We start from the raw sequence: 19,073 nt of genomic DNA on the forward strand, positions 1-19,073 counted from the left end.
GGCCACTCCTCTGATTCTCCTGTCTAGCTAGTACATATGGTTCCTGTGTTACCTTTCTCTTGCTGCTGTACCACAAATGTGGTAGCTTAAAACAATGCAAATATATTATCTCACAGTTTTGGAGGTCAGAAGTTTGAATGGTTCTAAATGGGCTAAAATCAAGGGGTTGGTAGAGCTGTATTCCCTTCTAGTGGAATGGTTTGAATGGTTCTAAATGGGCTAAAATCAAGGGGTTGGTAGAGCTGTATTCCCTTCTAGTGGCTCTATGGGAGAATTTGTGTTCTTATCTGACCACAGTCCTTGCCCTTCCAGCCTCAAAGCCAGCAATGGTAGGTTGAGTCCTTCCCACATCACATCACTCTGACACTCTGCTTCTATAATTTTGTCTCCTGACTCTTGCCTCTCTCATTCACTTGTAAAGGACCATGTGGTTACATCGAATCCACTGGATAACCCAGGATAATCTCCTTATTTTAAGGCCAAATGATTAGCAACCTTAATTCCATCTGTAACTTTAATTTACCCTTGCTATATAATATAACATATTCACAAGTTCTGAGGATTAGGGTGTGGCCGTCTTTGAGGGTCTGTTCTGTTTACCACAGTTACTTTTATCATTTGATGATTGTTTCCTTACATATGTCTCCACTAGCCAATTGTCAACTTTCTGAGCATAATGTTCTATCCTACCCATTTTTATACATGTTGACCCTAATATGGTTTCTACAGTATAAAACATGTTAAATGCATATTTGATGAAAAAGTGAATTCATAAAGAAATATGCTGCTCAAAAATATACATCTTACTTGGAAGCAGAAATACACTCCACGTAGAAGCATTTGTTTATTTATTCAACCAACATTTTGATTTCTTACCATATGTCAAGAGCTTTTCTAGGCTCTTAGACAAAAGCGAGAGAAATCTTTGAATTTAGATTCTTAGCCATTGGTGAAAGGCAATAATAATTAACAAAATAAATAGCACATTTGCTATATGTAGAAAGGTAATGAATGCTATAAAAATGGAGTCTAGAAAAAAGAACACATATGTCCACACAAAAACTTGCAAATGAAACTTTACAGCTTCTTTGTTTATAATAGCCAAAAAGTGGAAACAACTCAAATGTCCATTAATTAGTAAATAGTTAAGCAAAAATGTGGTTATTTATCTAATGGAGTATTATTCAGCAATCAAAAAGAAAGAAGTACTGATATATGCTATAATATGGATGAAACACAAAAACAGCATGCTAAATAAAAAAGCCACACATAAAATGATGCATGTTTTATTTTGTAATTGGATTCATATTAAATGTCAAAAAAAGCAAATATTTACAGATAGAAAGTGGATTAGTAATTGCCTAGGGCTGGGTTTGGGAACAGGAAATGACTATGAATGGGCATGAGGTTTTGTTTCAGTGTTATGAAAATGTTTTAAAATTAGATTGTGGTTATAGTTGCACATCTCTAAATATACTAAAAATCATTGAATTGTGCACTGAAAACAGATGAATTTTAAACTATTTAATTCTACCTCAATACTTGCTAATTTAAAAAAAGAAAGGAAATGTGGTAAGGGGAGGATGATCAGAAGGGTTGGCTGGCTGCAGGTGTAATTTTCATTCAGGTAGTCAGATGGGACCCTACTAAGAAGGAGATAGTCGATCAAAAATTCTGCTGAACTGATCAGAGTGGGTGGGAATATGGGTTCCAGCCCAAAACAAAAGCCTATGAAATGTCTCTGAGGTGTGAGGGTATGTGGTAGGTTGCAAGAATAGCAAGGAAGCAAGTGTTGTTTAAGCAGAATGGGTTGAAAAGATAAGAATTATTTGAAAAATAAAGTGGCCCTACTGGAGAATTTTAAACTTTATATATAAATATTATTTTTTAATAAAAAAGCATTCTGGAAAATGTGTGGAAATATTTCCACTTGAGTTACCCTGCTGATACCCTGATGCTGTAGTCCAAATGTTCGTGTCCTCACAAAATTTATGTGTTGGAATCATAACCCCTAATGTAAAGGTCACAGGAGGTGGGGCCTTTGAAGAGGTGATTAGGTCATGAGGGGGAAATCCTCTCAAATAGGTTTAGCTTCCTTATGAAAAGAGGCCTAAGGGAGTGTATCTACCCATTCCACCATATGAAGAAACAGCGAGAACTTGCTATGCTATGAACCAAAAGGGCTTTTTAAATTCAGTGGCTGAAGTTGCTAGTGTTTTGATCTTCCCAGCCTCTAGAACTGTGAGAAATAAATTTCTGTCATTTATAAGCTGCTCAGTCTATCATATTTTATTATAGCAGCCCAAATGAACTAAGATTCCTGAAGTAAAGTAGGACTCTATTATTTTTACATGATTTGCATGAGGATATGCATTTGTATATATGTATAACTCACATTGGAATTATTCAATGTTTTAAATTATTGCGTACAAGATTCTGATGTACACATACATCATTTTAAATCTAACAATAGAGAAACTATTACCAAGTAAAGAGAACCAGAGATATATCTATCATTAATAATCTACGCCTGTCTTTGGTGTATTCATCCAAACCATGTATTATTTGCTATGATCCAAAAGTAACAAATTCTCAATAAATATTTGCTGAAATGAGATATTGAAGATAATTAAAATTTTAAATATAATTAAAACTGCAACCATGTATTTGAATATCTGCATTTTCTATAAGAAACATACCATAAATTACAAGCATACATCATAATTTAAAATTAATTAAATTGTATGTTTAAAATTAAATAAAATTTCAATTTTATTAACTCAATTTAATTAATTTTAAAGTTTAATTTTAAAAAAATGAATTTAATTCAAAGATTAATAAAACAAAAAATTCTTATAGTAAAAAAACAAATCTTTGGCAAAGTTTACTTTGATTGTGTTAATAATTTTTTTTTTCTGGGTCCTATAGCACTGTTTTAACTTAAATATAGCCCTTTTGTGATGACATTTTAAAATTTAGAGTTATACTTAATTCAATGGGCCAGAATGAGACTTGACAGTTTACATTCAGTATGTAAATCTGAAAAATAGCTCAGAATCATTTTCTAATACAATGGAGTCTTGTAATACTGTATTTAGATATAATAACTGTAGCTACCCTAGATGGAAGTGACAGCTTTGAGATGACTATGTTACAGTGAATGCTAGTCCATATTAAAGTACATTATAGAAATAATTAATGGGTTAGTCAATAAGAAAAAGTGATTTTCCAAGATCTCTCTTTTTCTTGTGATATAACTGGACGCACAATATGATATCTATAACCAGCTAAATTAACAATATTTTAGAAAATGTGTGAATATAAGCTTCTAAAAACTTGAAAATATAAGTCCACTGTTTTTTCCCAAGCTGTAGAGGAATAAACGTTATGGCAGCAGTTAGTTTTAGCTTTCTAAGTTTTTAGTTTACAGTTAAGGAAACTTATGTAAAGTTCTGATGGCAATATTCCCCCAAATAAGTCACAAAACAAAAGTAATCAGGAGTGGAACAAGCTTAACACTCTGGTGTTAGAAAAAAGCAGGGATCTTGATTATCATCATAGAAAGCCAATTTGTACAGAAGTGCTCCATAGAAGGGACTGCACATCCAGATCAGTGTTAATATGTCACTTACTTTCAAGTTGTTTTTATTAAGCAGTTAAGTAGAGAGCTGCAACAGCTGTACCAAAATGTCAGTGTTTTAACACAATAGAAAAGCATTTCTCACTCACACAACCAAACGATATAGCGTGCCTGTTTAGGTGGATCTCCTGGGAAGCTCTACTTAAGTGATAACGCAGGGACCCTGCATCTTCCTGTCTTTAAGCTCCATTATCCCCTTGAGTCTTGGAGTCCTCGGCTGGATTGTATACATTTAGACAGCCAATGGGAAAGGGAGGAAACATGAAGGATCTCAGAAAATTTTTAGGTGGGGTTGTATAAACCAAATTTTTCTTTCCCGATCAATTCACCATCTTTTGAAACTTTTCCATTAATTACTAATTCCAGCTGCTTTTGAAATTACAACTCTTTCACTAAATACTTTAAAGTGCTATCAAATAGGACAATAATTTATCATTTAAATCCTTACTGTATTTCTGAGAACAAGATAGAAGACATTCAAAAGATTTTATCAAAGGGAAGACTAGGGATTCAAACAGAAAAATAATCCCAGAGTTTATGCATACAGTGTATATTTTAATAATTTTCGTTTTAAGTTCTTTGCCTTTCTGCCTAGCTTCTGGTTTTCTCCATATATTTAAATGCTATCTTCTTGTACCAGCCTGGAGCATTTGCAAACTTATCTAGTTTTCTAAACGCCCAAACCAAGAAAGAAAATTGAGAGACAGGAGGACTCATTTTTCCATTTATTTATTTGTTTATTTTTAATTTTCACATATATTTGTACATATTTGTGAGGTACAGTGTGTTGTATCAATACGTGCATATATACTGTCCATTGATTTATTTAGAATCCATAGCATAGCTTTGTACCTGTTAGTATACCACGTCCCTTCCTGCAAGATTCCCCTCTGCTTTCAGCCTCTGTTAACCATTATTCTACCCTCTACTCCTATGAGAATCACTATTTTAAAAAGATTTTTTTCTGATCTTACTGTCTTTCTTTGTGTTTTAGTGGTTTTCTCTAGCAGTGTATTTTATTTCTCACTATTTTTAGTATGTTTCTTCTGAGTTTTTGTGTTATGGTGTAAGGAAAGTAGAAAAAGTTTAGTTAGGATCTCTCGCCTTACATTTGTTACAAACGGGCAAGATTCAGCACATTGACTAGAAACAAGTTATAAAAGTAGTGGAACTGTGCATGTGTGCCCATTTACTGATTCCGCATGTTTGTTATAATTATGTAATGCTTGGCTTGCAACCACTATTGCGTACGTATGATATAAAAGAGAAAACTGCTCTGAACAGCAGAATGGCAGAGGATGAAGGGTCAACAGAGCAGAGCCTGAGCTTGTCTTGGAGGAATAAAGCATGTCTGTGAAGTTCAAATCTAAAGGATAAAGTATGTCTACCATGTATAAAGCTGCCAGAATCTTCTTTCAACTACCTGACTCACGAACTGCACAGGATGGGGCAGAAAGATCTGCTATTCAGTGCCACATATGGTTACCAGGAGGCTTACAAAAAACACATTATAGTTATAACAGATTATTTTAGACTAATAACAACTCATCTTTGATATCTAAAAATGAAGAAAAAAACAAAGCCAACTCTATGCTTTCGTGTTATTCTGCCCCACTTTTTGACATTTTGCTGTTTCAAGTTATATCTTTTAATATTGCCTATCTCTTATGCTATCATCTTTTTAGGTTGTCGTTTAGTCTTCATACTAAGGATGTAAGCAGTTTATTCACCACCCTTATGACACTGGAGTATTCTGAGATTGTTTGTGAATTTACTTTACTAAAGTTATGTACCTTCAAATGTTGTCTTGCTGCTCATTATTAGCATTCTCTTCTTTCAGATTGAAAAACTCCCTTTAGCATGTCTTGTAAGGAAGGTCTGGTGCTGATGAATTCTCTTAGCTTTTGTTTGTCTGGGAAAAACTTTATTTCTCCTTCGTGCTTGAAGGTTAGTTTTTCTGGATACAGAATTTTTGGCTGATAGTGTTTTTCTTTCAGCACTCTGATCATGCTATTCCATTCTCCTCTGGCCTGCAGGGTTTCTACTGAGTAATCTGTCGAGAGACATATTGGGGCTCCATTAAATGTTATGTGTTTCTTTTCTCATGCTGCTTTCCATATTCTTTGTCTTTGGTTTTTGACAATTTGGTTATGATGCACCTTGAGGTGTTTCTTCTTGCGTTGAATTTGATTGGAGACCTCTGAGCTTCCCGTATCTGTAGGCTGTCATCTGTCTCCATACCTGGGAAATTTTCAGCCATTATTTTCCTGAATATGCTTTCTACATCTCTTCCTTTTTTCTCTCTTTCAGGTATGCCAATTATGCAAAGGTTATTTTGCTTGAGGGAGTTCCATATTTTCTGTATTTCTCTTTCATTTTTTTCTTATTCTTTTTTCTTTTTGATCCTGTAATTGGATACTTTCATGTGTTTTATCTTCAAGTTCACTGATTCTTTCCTCTGTTTGATTAAGCTTGCTGTTGGAGCTCCCCACCCCCACCCCCCCAAGCTCAGATAATGAATTCTTTATTTCTAGAATGTCTTTTTGTCGTTGTTATTAAATTTATATAATTTCTTTGTCAAATTTCTTGTTCTGCTGCTGGATTATTTCCAGATGTCATTTAATTTTCTATCTGTATTTTCTTATGACTCACTGAACATCCTTAAGAGCGTTATTCTGAATTCTCTGTCAGACATTTCCTTAATCCCCTTTTCCTCTGGTTCCACTGCTGGTTCTTTGCCTTCTTTGATGGTGTTATATTTCTCTCTTCTTTCTTGATCTTTGGGTCTTTACATTGATGCCTGGGCATCTCAGGAGACTGTTACCTCCTCTAGGTTTTGTTGGTAGTGTTAGACATTTACTGATCAATGTTATAGCTTTGTCTATGATCTGTTTTTTGTTTGGTTGGTTTTTTTGTTTGTTTTTTGCAGTTCCATGGTGAGTTATTAGCTACCACCACCACTTAAACTCTTCACTAGAACTAATTTGTTGTTCTTTGGTTAATTTCAAAATTGGCAAAACTTCCTGTGGGGATAAGCACTTGATCTCTGTGGTTGAGATAAATTGCTGTTTTGCTGCTAATTCTCTGGGGAAGGCTTTTTGTGAGGATTGGATTTTAATTGTTGGCCTTTTAATTATTTCCAGGTCTTGTGAGGCCAGATACACCTGGGCTGTGTAGAAATTCTGGCCTGGGACTGAGTCTTTTCAGCAAAGTGCACCCCCTGAAGTTCTAGCACCCTAACCATTCTCCACTGAGTGGGTCTGTGCTGATCAAAAGGCAGATCAGCTGCCCACCCTGCACCCCAATGTTTTCCAGGTAGGCCTGCCTCCCTCTTGCACTCCAAATACTTCGAATGGAGCATGCCATGCACTGGTCCTAAAGATGACTCATCAGCCTCTGGGTGGTTCCTTTTTTTGTTGGGCTGCAGCGCCTTGCTCCTGTGTGGGTCCACAGGATCCATATCAGTGGTCTTGCTGGCCTGGGGGCTGGTATGGTATGCTTCAAGTCCCTCTTCTTCCCTGCAGACTCCAAGCAACTTTATTCAAAGGCTTAGCTGTGGCTTTTACTGGCTTCTGCTCCATGTGTGCAATCTTCCCTCCTCTCACTGGCCAGCCCTGAAGCAACCAGGACTCAAAGTAATTGGAGCAGTCCCTTTTCCCTCTTGCTGTGGCTTCTCCCATTTTCACAAACTCCATGGGTCTCTACTCTTCTTCCCCTGAGCTCCAGCACTCCTTGGTTGGCAGACTTTGATTTTTAATTGTCATAAATTTATTAGTTGTTGGAGTGATGCTGGGGACCATCTATTCCACCATCTCAATGACATCACTCTCCTCCATTTACCTAAATGTGATATTTCTTCCTTAAAATTTGAATACCTCATCTTCACCATCTCATGGATTTCAGGAATGTTCACTTCCTCCAAGAGATACTTCTGCTACATAAGCATACTCTGGTTTCCACAGGTTAATGTTAGAATCTACATTTTAGTAAAAGTGTCCACTGATTCATATGCACTTTAAACTTTGAGAAGCACTGCTCTTTATCCTATTTTTCACTTCAAAATTTACAGTGCATAGTAGCAATAAAAATCAGAATTTGTGCTTCAAAAAAACTTGCATACCTTATTTTTATTATTATTTAATCTGAATATCTCGATTCTGTTTGAGCATGATCACTTCTTAAAACTCAGACTGCAAAATAGATTAAATACACAAAATAAGGAAAAGTTAGAGTCAGACGGTTAGACATTAGGTTTTAACTGGTGTCTTCTCTATAAACCATTCGTAAGTTGGAAGATTCACACTTCCACTGTGTTCCTGCTTAAATACCCTGACTCTAACATAAAGAATTTTACCTGCCTATTCGTTCATTCAGAAAATATTCATTGAGGTCATAGTACTTTTAAGACACTTATTTAGGGGCAACCAAAACAAAAGTAATCAATAATTTTAGTTGAGGGGGAAGACATAAATAAAAAATGTATATGTGAACATAAAATATTTATGATGAGTGAAACGTTCATTTGAATAAACTGTTAGTCAATTAGCCTTAAAATAGACCCTGGTTTGTAGGAAACCCTATCAAAAACTGTGATATTTGAATTAGCCTCTAAAATGATACAGTTCTTATATTTATTCCTCTGATATTTCAATCATTATCTTTTTTCCTTCTCCTTTTGCCTATAAATTGACTTTTCATCCTTTCCATTTTAAGAAAATAAACTTTTTAAAAGTATAAAATATCAGAAGTAAGCTAAATACGATGCTATAGATACATTTAAAAAGGGGGGGAAATAGCATGCCTTAAAAGAAAGAGGAAGGTAACCAAATTACTACGTGTGAGTTTGATAACTATACCCTACACATTTCACAGGAATAAAGTATATATAATTTTAAGGGATATAATCTTGGCTGAAACAAAACAGGTAAATGTATATCTTTTATTTCTGTTGATCCTCTTCTGATTTACGTCTTCAGAGAATTATGACAGAGCAATTAATTGCATTTTTGGAAGATTAGCAAAAATACTTCATTTATTTTAAATTTATTATATTTATTAGCCAAGTGGAATAGAGAAGTTTTAATCTGCATGTATCTGAAGACTACCAGTGTTAATCATTTTTTATGTACTTATTTGCACATTCTTTGGTGTAATGTCTGTTCAAATCATTTTACCTATTTTTTTTTCCTGGTTGTTCACATTATTATTCAATTGTAAGAACTACTTATACTAGTATATTCTGGATATGGTCCTTTACCAGATTAATGTTTTGCAAGTGCCCAAGTTTTCAATTTAGATAAAATCTAATTTACATTTTTTTTTTTTTTTTTTTAGGGTTTGGTCTTTTTGTGCCCTACAGTTTTGCCTAACACAGGGTTACTAAGATTTTCTGCTAGGTTTTCTTCTAAACATTTTTAGTTTTAACTTTCACATTTAGGTCTATGATTCATTTTAAACAATTGAAATTTATTGAAATAATTAATTATTTTTTGTGAGGTGCATAACACATTGTTTATGCAACATTGTTTGAAAAGATGACCTCCCCCCATTAAATTATCATAAACGATTTGTGTATATATATTCATACACACGTTTTAATTGACTCTTCTGTTTCATTAATGTGTATGTATATCTTTACATCAATAACATACTGACTTGTTTATTCTAGTTTTATAGTGTGTTGAAATCTGATATGCATATCACTCAACTTGGATTTATTTTTTCAAAATTATTTTGGTTATTCTAGGAGTCACCCATTTGTATAAAAATTTTAGAATCACCAGTAAATTTTAGCAAAAAGGCCTGCCTGAGTTTTGATTGAGAATGTGTTAGATCACTATGGAGATAATTGACATATTTGGCATTGTGATACATAAACTCAGTAAATCTCTCCATATATTTAGGCTTTCTTTAATTTTCCCCAGAAGTGATGCATGCATTTTGTTAAACTTACCTGTAAGTAATTTACGATTTTGATGCTATTGTAGATGTCATTTGATGCCATTGTAAATGGCATCATCTCCTTTTATATCCATTTCAAGTTCCTCATGACAATTACTACCACGAAGAAAAAAACATTTTTATGTTGACCTTACATCCTAAAGCCTTGTTAAATACACATTTTAATTCCAACAGCATTTTTCTGGCTTTCTTAATATTTTTGCATAAATCATTCTATCATGTATAAATTTTAAAGAGTTTAATTTTTTCACCAATCTGTATAAATTTTATTCATTTGTGCAATGGCTAGGATCTCCATTAAAAGTTAGAAGTGAAGTGGTTGGTATATGATGCCACTGTATACGTGTCTTGTACATTCTTTGTCTGTTATATCTATTAATGAAAACAGAATTTTGAAATCTCAAAATATTTTGAGATTTTTCTCATTTCTCTTTTCAGTTTCATCATTTTTATTTCATGTACGTTGATCATCTGTTATTAGATGCATGCACATATTTGCCATATCTCTTTCCTTCACAATTACTAGCTCATTCTTCTGCAGAAGTTGCTCTGTCAGTAGGATCCCAAGTGAAGGTGACATGGAGCCAATTGCACCTGTATTAGTTTTCTTTGTTGCTTATGACAGAACACCTAAAACTAGGTACTTTGTAAAGAAATGAAATGTATTTCTTACAATTTTGGAGGCTGAGAAGTCCAAGATTGAGGTGCACATTTGGTAAGGATCTTCTTCTTGGTGGAGACTCTGTACAGAGTCCTGTGGCAATGAAGGGTATCACATAAGGAGGGCTGGGCTGCAGCACTTCCTAATGTGTTCACTTCCTTCCTCGTCAAGCCACCAGTTCGCACCCATAATAACACATTAAACCATTAGCCCATTACTCCATGCATGAATCAATGCATTAATGAGAGCATAGTCCTCACTATCTGATCACCTCTTAAAAGCCCCACCTTTCAACACTGCCACACTGGGAGTCAGTCTTCCACATGAGCTTTGGAGGGGACAAGCATTCAACCCATATCAACAGCTGATGCAAGATGATATGTAACTCAAAAAGGGAAATAAACTTTAGTTATCATAAGCCATTCACATTCTGTGGCCATTAGTTACTGTAACAAAATCTAGCTTATCCTAACTGATACATCATGCAAATTATCAGCCTAATAAATCTTCAGTCTCAGATTCATTAACTGTAAATTTTAAACAATATCTACATATATTCTATAGTATCTATTACATAATACATTATTTGATAATTTAGTTTATGTACAGATTCAAGAACAATTGTTAATTATGGACATTGCATAAATATAAGCAACTCATATTAACCCATATTTAGTTCTTAATTTTGGAGTTATAACCTATGCTGTTGAATTTATGGGCATAAATTTAATCTAAAAGACCTTGCAATTTAATGAAGTATAATTTCCACTTACCAAGTGTTTTAAACTTTTTAGGCAGCTTTTTTCTTCTAAAAATTCTTCCCCTCAAACCTATCATCTTTCAATAACAAAAATACACTGGATGATCATGTATCCATTATACACTTTTTGTATACCTACTTATTTATGGAAATTTTCTGTCCCTCTTTAAAAACTGTGCATTCTATATTTAGAATGACTGTTCTGTCCCTTGATATTTTACTCTCCAGCTATAGAGATTTGGCAATCTTACAATGCAAACTAGATTCAAATTATTCTCTTAAAAGATATAAAATTTAATCACTTTAACATGGCACAGTTTGTAACCTACGAGCTAATATTTTTCTTCCTTTTTTACAAAGACTATTTCTTATACATTTAATCCCAATTTCTCTTTTGGGAAACAAGAATGGTCCTCCTAGCTAAATTACTATATTTGAAACAGTCATGTTTTCTAGCTATAATAAAAAGACTCCCTAAAAACATAAAAGAGGCGGAGAATCAAGATGGCAGAATAGACGGTCCCCAGCCTCACTTTCTCTCGCAATCAATCAGTGTACCACTATTATTTTTTTTTTTCATTGCTATTTATTTATTTTTTTTTTAATTTTATTTTGTCGATATACATTGTAGCTGATTAATGCTCCCCATCACCAAAACCTCCCTCCCTTCTCCCTCCCCCCCTCCCCCCCAACAATGTCCTTTCTGTTAAGCAAAGACAGCCAAGCTGGGGTCACTAGAGCTCAGGGAAGATGAGGAGAGACCTACAGAGTTCATGAAGCCATGATGAGGGAAAAAAGGTACCGCTCTGACCATTTCAAGCCCAGGCCATTTCAAGGCTGGCCCTGGTGAGCACACAGAGCAAGAGCTGGCAAAAACTGCAACTGTAACATTTGTGTGAAGTTGGTTGGAGATGACAGGGGAAAGGAGGGACTTGGTGGCCCCCAGGCCAACAAGACCACTAAAAGAGTTCCCGTGGACCCATATATGAGCAAGGGGACACAAACAACTGAAAAAAGGAGCCACTCAAATGCCTGTGAGTCATCACAAGGAACCAGTACGAGGCCCATCTTATGGGAAGTGTTTAGAGTGTAGGAGATGGGGGAGAAGGGCCCACTGGGGGAACACAGGAGCACAGCATGGACAGCTGATCTGCCCTCCCATCAGCACAGGACCACTCTGTGGAGACTGGTCAGGAATATAGAACTGCAGGGTGTACAGTTTGCTGAGAAGACTCAGGCCCAGACCAGAGTTTGCACACAACCCAGGAATTATTTCACCAATGCTTATCACACAATGAAACGGAAGGTGTATCAGACCTCCCAAGACCCAGAAATGCTTGAAAGCCCAAAAATTAAAATCTGAGCTTCACAAAAAGCCTTACCCACAGCATCAGCAGCAAAACAGCAATTTAGCTCAAACACAGGGTTCAAATGCTAGTACCTACAGGAAGTTCCCCCATTTTTACAAGTAAGCAAAGGACAAAAAATTAGTTCCAGTGCAGAGTTTAAGTGGTGTGGATAGCTAATAACCCAACAAAGAACTGAAAGAAAGCACAAAAAACCCACAGATCAGAGACCAAGTTATGATATTAATCAGTAAAGCTCTAACACCACCAAAGAACACCTATAAAACCTAGAAGAAAGCCTGGAAGAACTTTGGGTTCCTGAGCCAGGGTGAGAAGGGTCTGAGGGCCTTAGCCACACCCCCTCCATGTCTGAATCCAGCTCAATGGTGACTGGGACACTGGAGGAAGCCCCTGGACTCCTAAGCCAAGGTGGGGGTGTCTGAGGTCCTAAGCCATACCCACCCCCAATGTCCTCATCCAGCCCAGTAATGATCAATCCACTGCCAGAAACCCCCAGGCTCTCAAGCTGGGAGGGGGAGCTGTGGGGCTTAGCCATGTCCCACCACTTTGCAACTAGGCCAGCAAAGGAACTGGCCATGAGCCAGCCCTGTCCCCTAACCCCCACTTCTGTCCCCCCTCCCCCTCCCACTGCTCCACAACATCTTAGAATGCAAAAAGAATCACAAAATACATAACTTAAAAAATTAAAAAGTAAAATTTCATATTAAAAAACAACAAAAAAAAAAAAAGAAAGAAAGAAAGAAAGACCACAGTACTGCATTGGACTTGCAGAGGGAGAGAACAGACCTAGGGTTGTGGGTAGGGGGTAGAGCGGGTAGGAGGAGGGAGAGAGAAGTTGGGAAGAGGTTGAGTGGGGGACACGGGGAATAATTGCAATTTGTGGTAATGGGCATGCTGCTAGTATTGATCTGATCATCACATCTTGGGCACAGGTGGTGATGGTCAGCTTTGTGCCCCATGAATATGCATAATCAATAACAAAATTATAAGTGATATGAAAGGAAAAAAAATGAAAAGCACTAACAAGGCAGCCCGACAAGAAAAATTTCCACAAGGTGGTAACCATCATTTGTTTCATCATCCCAGTTCCGTATTTCTATCTCCATCATCTTTTATCATATACATATCAGTCGCTGACTCATTGTTGTATCTATGAAGAGGAAGAAGAGATGTTTTCATTCCTTGTTTAAATCCATTGAAGGTGTATTTAGGCATTCTTTTGTGCTCTATCTAATCGTGCTGTTTGTAATAAAAGCAACTTGTATTGGAACTGCAGTATTGACAGAATGCAAAAAAAATAAATAAAAAACTATTTTCTTTGAATAATATATTACACAACCTCTTAAGTAGACGTATTTACTACAAGATATCATAGAGCATTTAATATATCAACAAGATTTGTGGCTGGCCATTGGGGATACAGCATGTAATATTTTCTGAAATCATTCGACCTTGGTATCATTTTATTTATAGAAAATCTTGCAGAATGTGCACTCCTAAATCTTGATTAATAAATACAGGATTAGCTTAATGACATGGTGGTTTCAAAGGAGACAGTACTCGTTTACATTTGGACAAGTGAAATCCCTTGTCACCTGGGAGCACCATCTTCTTTAACACTGATGGCTCCCTTAGGAGTGAGGTGTGACTGAACCTGACATTTGAAGGACTGCTAAGATTTATATAATATTCTCTGTCTGAACTCTGAAACCACCCAAAAGCTATATCCCTGCAGCTTGCCGTGAATTAAAATTAATTATTTCACCAGTGCTTACATACAATGAAATGGAAGTCACCCCACTAGCTTCAAAAAATATTTACCTCCAATAGTGGTGTTTATTTAACTTCATAGAAGAGTCATATGCTCTTAAATCTTGTTTTAAAATCCTGCCATGACACCAAAATACCTTGTTAATTGACAAATGTAGTTTACTTAATGTATGCAAACCTGGCTTCCAGTATTTTCCTTTTATTATTCATATCAGATAAACCAAAATCCCAACAGTTTGTAACTTTTGCTTAAAATACCTCTGGCTTATCAAACAATTGAGATAAATGAGTTTCATTCCCTTTCTTCTGAGCTAGGTGGGTGGATATGTATAATATTGTTCCATCTTTCAGGCACAATTCATTGAAGAGGCATAGCCAAGTAAGAACCAAAAAAAAAAAAAAAAAGTTTTCTGCCTTTTTTAAAATTTATCTTTTCCTTGGTTTATAAGGCAATGTAATAATACTGGCTTTGACGCTGGAAATTGAAGGTGTCTGATATATAATATTTATGTGTTCTCTTTTCTCTCTTGACAAAACCACTGTATAATAGCTTTCTTGAAAGCAAGTGCAACCTCAAAACTTATGTGCATTTGCCAAATTCATTTTTGTTCTGGCCACTGTTAGGAATGTCCTAGATTGCCTTCTAGCAACTACAAATGTGATTTTGCAGTCACATCACTTTCTTTTCCACCCTTCCCAAAGTTGTGTATTTTGCTCTTTGTCAAATCAGAAAACATTAGCAAAAGAAAATTGCCGAACGCCCACAGGAAGTGAAAGTCTAAAGGTCTCGCTCATACTATATTATGCTATTTTGACCTCTTGCCACCCAGACTAATCTCTTCTGCATGTTGCTCAATATTAAAAAAAAAAAGAAAAGAAAGGAAAATGTAGAAGAGACTGATTCTTGGTTTACACTAAGCATAGGCTACTAACAATGAGAATGTGAGAAAAGAATACTGAGCAGTTACCCGTCACTCACTCTATGATTAGCGGGTACACTGTTGTGTATTCCACAATGGGTGAAAAGAAATCTAAGATAAGCATCCCATGTTAAAATATCCCTTTTCATTTTGTTCCTTACTTATTTCTTCCTAAAATATCCTTTGCATTATTCAATAGAAAATATACTTTAAAAAATACCTTTTCTAATATATATGCCAAGCACTTAACTAGTCATTCTGCCCCATTATTAATATCTCAGCATACAGTTTTACAGAATGGGAAATTAGGACTCAGAAAAGTCTACAACTTCTCTGGTCTCACCAAATAAATCAGTATTAAAATTTTTACATTGAGGATTGTGTTTTTCCCCTTAATAATTATATCTCTTTACAAGAGAGAAAAGGGTAATGTATACAACCCCAGTTCTCTATGACTCATTTGCTAAGAAAAAATATGTCTGCAATGGAAAGACTTTTTATCAATCTAAAATTACTGAGCCTTATATATATGGCCCATTTGACTGTTCTCCTGAGACTGCTAGTTATTTGGTTTCCTGTGTGTGAAACATTTACTGACTTAAACCTAACTGAATGAAGACTGAAAGAGTTAATCTGTAAAAGAGGCACTGTCAGGAAGCAGCCCATTTGCAAGGATTTGGAAACTATGAAGTAAAATCCACAATTATTGTTTTGTTTGTTTGTTTTGATGTAGCTTTATTAAACTTTACACAGAAAAACGAAAGAATCAGAATACGAAAGTTATCAAAAAGTATTAAAGGTTCAAGCAGGCCATAAATATCATTTGTTCTGACCTTTTATTTTACACATAAGTAAGCTCTTTCTGAGAGGCTGAGCAGCTTTCATAAGGTCAAGCTGCAAGGTCAAAACATAAGTCCTAACAGAAGAGAGGTGACTTGGTTCCTACCTCACTCCTTTCACACTAAACCCTGTTACTTCCATAGCAAACACCAAGTTACACAAGTAAGAGGAAAATATTCTGTCCTAGTTGCAGGTATTTCATGATTTAGAGATTTCCAAGTATAGAATATTCAGACATTGGTAGATCTTTAAATGTCATTTAATAGGATATGAGTATAGTTCTCATAGGACATGCACACTCTATCTTTTAGGCTTTTTTTTTTTCAAGAAATATTAAGTATATTTTAGCATTGGGAAACATTGTGCAGAGACTCTTTATCGTTAATGATAAGACTCCTATAGAACAACTAACTAAAAAAAACTGAGAATTGTAATACAGTTCAAGATTTATCTTTTACAGTTGAAGAAATAATCATTCCATCTCAAGTATCAATTCACATAGTACAGGTAAGTAAAAATAAATATTAGAGAAAAAAACACAAGCCCCTTAACAATCTCATCAGTATAAATGGCTACACTACAACTGACCTACCAATTTTATCTTTGAACATCTCATTTATTTAAAATATAATTTGAAAGTCACAATAAATCAAATGTGTCTTAGTATTCAATGATTTTATAACTTTAAAACAGAGTTTGCAAACTTTTGACTCACAGCTTAATATGTACTCACTAGATATGCAGTGTGCTGTTTGTTTCATTGTTTGGGGTGTTTTTTTTGCTGAGGCAACCAGTGAAACAATAATTTTGAGGATCTAATATGTACCAAGCCTTGTTCTAGATATTATAGATCAAGTTATAAATTAGACAAAGTCCTTGATGTCAAAGAGCTTACATATTTATGTGTGCGTATGTATGTAAGCAGAGGGTACGGTAAGTGAGAGAAAGATAATAAATTCAAACAAGAAAATATACACCTCTGCAAATATAACTGTAATGTGGAAGTGTGTATATCTATATATAGTATATATGCATACATATACACACACACACACATTTATATCAGTCACAGATCAGTCAAGAATGCACTATCTACTCCAAGTATTTCAAACAGGAAAGGATTTATAACAAACATTTACTTTCTTTCAAAACAATAAAAGGCTGAAGAAATAAATATTTGTAAAATTGCTATTAAATCTCTAATTTTCTGGTACATTTTAGAGAACCACAGGTGAGACTCTCAGCACACTCCATCACCAAATAAGGTACTTTGCAAAAACAATTGTTCCTGCAAAATCTCACATCTGCTGAAACACATTCATCTGCTTATTGCCACCAGAATACTAATACGGGTTTTGCTTCTCTTCCTTCTTCCAAATTTTTTGACTTCAAAAAACATGTACTGAGATGGCTCAGGGAAAACACTGACTGATATCTATGAGTCATCTATGTGCCCCTGATAATTGAGTCTCTTTTGCAGTGGGTTCCTTTTCCCTGCCAATTCCAGGAGATAGATACATCCGTATCCCTTAGACAGACTTCCTTGTCACTCATTTTGTAGTCTTGTTTTCTTTCCCAGATTCTATGTTTTTTTTCTTTTAACCGTAGAAAGTAAATCTCTTGACCCAGATTCTATCTCTATAAATAAATGGTCAGCCATAGCACATTGATTGGTATAGAAACATACCTTTTGCCATCTTTTCTTCCTGGCAGAGTTGATAACGGGATAACCAGCTGATAATCAGGACTCAAATTTTTACCCATTGAGTACCTTTTTTTTTAACACTGTACATCAGTATCATGTCATATTTCTACAGCAGTCTAATTTTAAGTGGTGTCAGTATTTATGTGTAAATATCTGTAATCAAGACTAGACATTTTCTTCCTTAAAGGGGAGGAGAGGTGTGTTGGCTCCACTAAAGCCTTTAAAGATCCAGAATCATGGACCCTCTGTTATCTTAAATACATGACTTTCAAATGTATTTCTTACATAAAATCAGCACATGTGGCAGAAAGGGGAAGCAGATGTTGAAGAGAACATTGTGAAGAAAGAGTCAGACCTGACACATAACAATTAATGTCTATATTATATGGAGCAGTTTTGTGGAAACATCTAATTCCAAGGAAAGCTGGGGATAGTGATGAAGCTTTGTGATCAGTGAGAAAAAGAAAGTATTTTGGTAAACGGTTCGGCATTCTACTCTCCTGGGTACCAATAAATGTTAAATTCTATCTCCTGCAAATGAATACATTCACTCTCTTCCAAGGGATTAAAGTCAAAGTCATTTAATCATGGAACCCAGTGTAAAGCTAAGAATCCCCACAGAGCAGAGTTACTCTCATGAGGTTTATATATGTCATCTCATCATCTAGTAACCAATGAGGAATGAAAAACAACAACAGCAAAAAAAACCTCAAAAATTTTGACTTTGTTTCTGAAATTTAAAAATAAATGTATATATGAAAACTCTACTTAAAATACTTATTCAAAAAAGTAAACAGAAATTACAAAAATCTAAATTAATTGGATGATAATAAACTGGAGTCTATGGGATGCAATGAAAGTAATAACCACAGGAAAATTCATAGCTTTAATTCATATAAATAAAAACGAGTGAATTAAATTACAGTCATGAAAGCTAGAGAAACACAAAATAAATCAGAACAAAATATAAAATGAAAATATATTAGACATCAATGAGACACAATGAGATATTGTAAAAATAATAAATGTATATAATATGTGCTTTTCAAAACATAAAAATATAAACAAACATTAATTCTTAATTAAAAAAACACTATAAAATAATATTATTTAAAATAAAAAATGAAGACAGAAGGCAACTCTTGCATATTTTAAAAATGATTATAAATTGTTTTGCACTTTTTCAAGTAAATCTGAAAACCAGGATAAACTGCATAATCTCTTAAGAAATTATAACTTGCCAACATTTTATCTTAGTGATAGAAAATTTAAACATACAAATGTCTATAGAAAAGAAAAGTTATCAAACAACTTTATTTTGAAGAAATAGTCTCAAGCATTTTCACACAGGGACTCTGTCAAATTTTTACCCAACCTTACAAGGAAATAATCCCTCCAAAAAATTATGGACCAATCCCACATATTAGAATTTATATGCAGATACATAAA

Source organism: Cynocephalus volans, chromosome 4 (assembly GCF_027409185.1).
Source record: "Cynocephalus volans isolate mCynVol1 chromosome 4, mCynVol1.pri, whole genome shotgun sequence".
In the NCBI taxonomy this organism is placed as follows: Eukaryota; Metazoa; Chordata; class Mammalia; order Dermoptera; family Cynocephalidae; genus Cynocephalus; species Cynocephalus volans.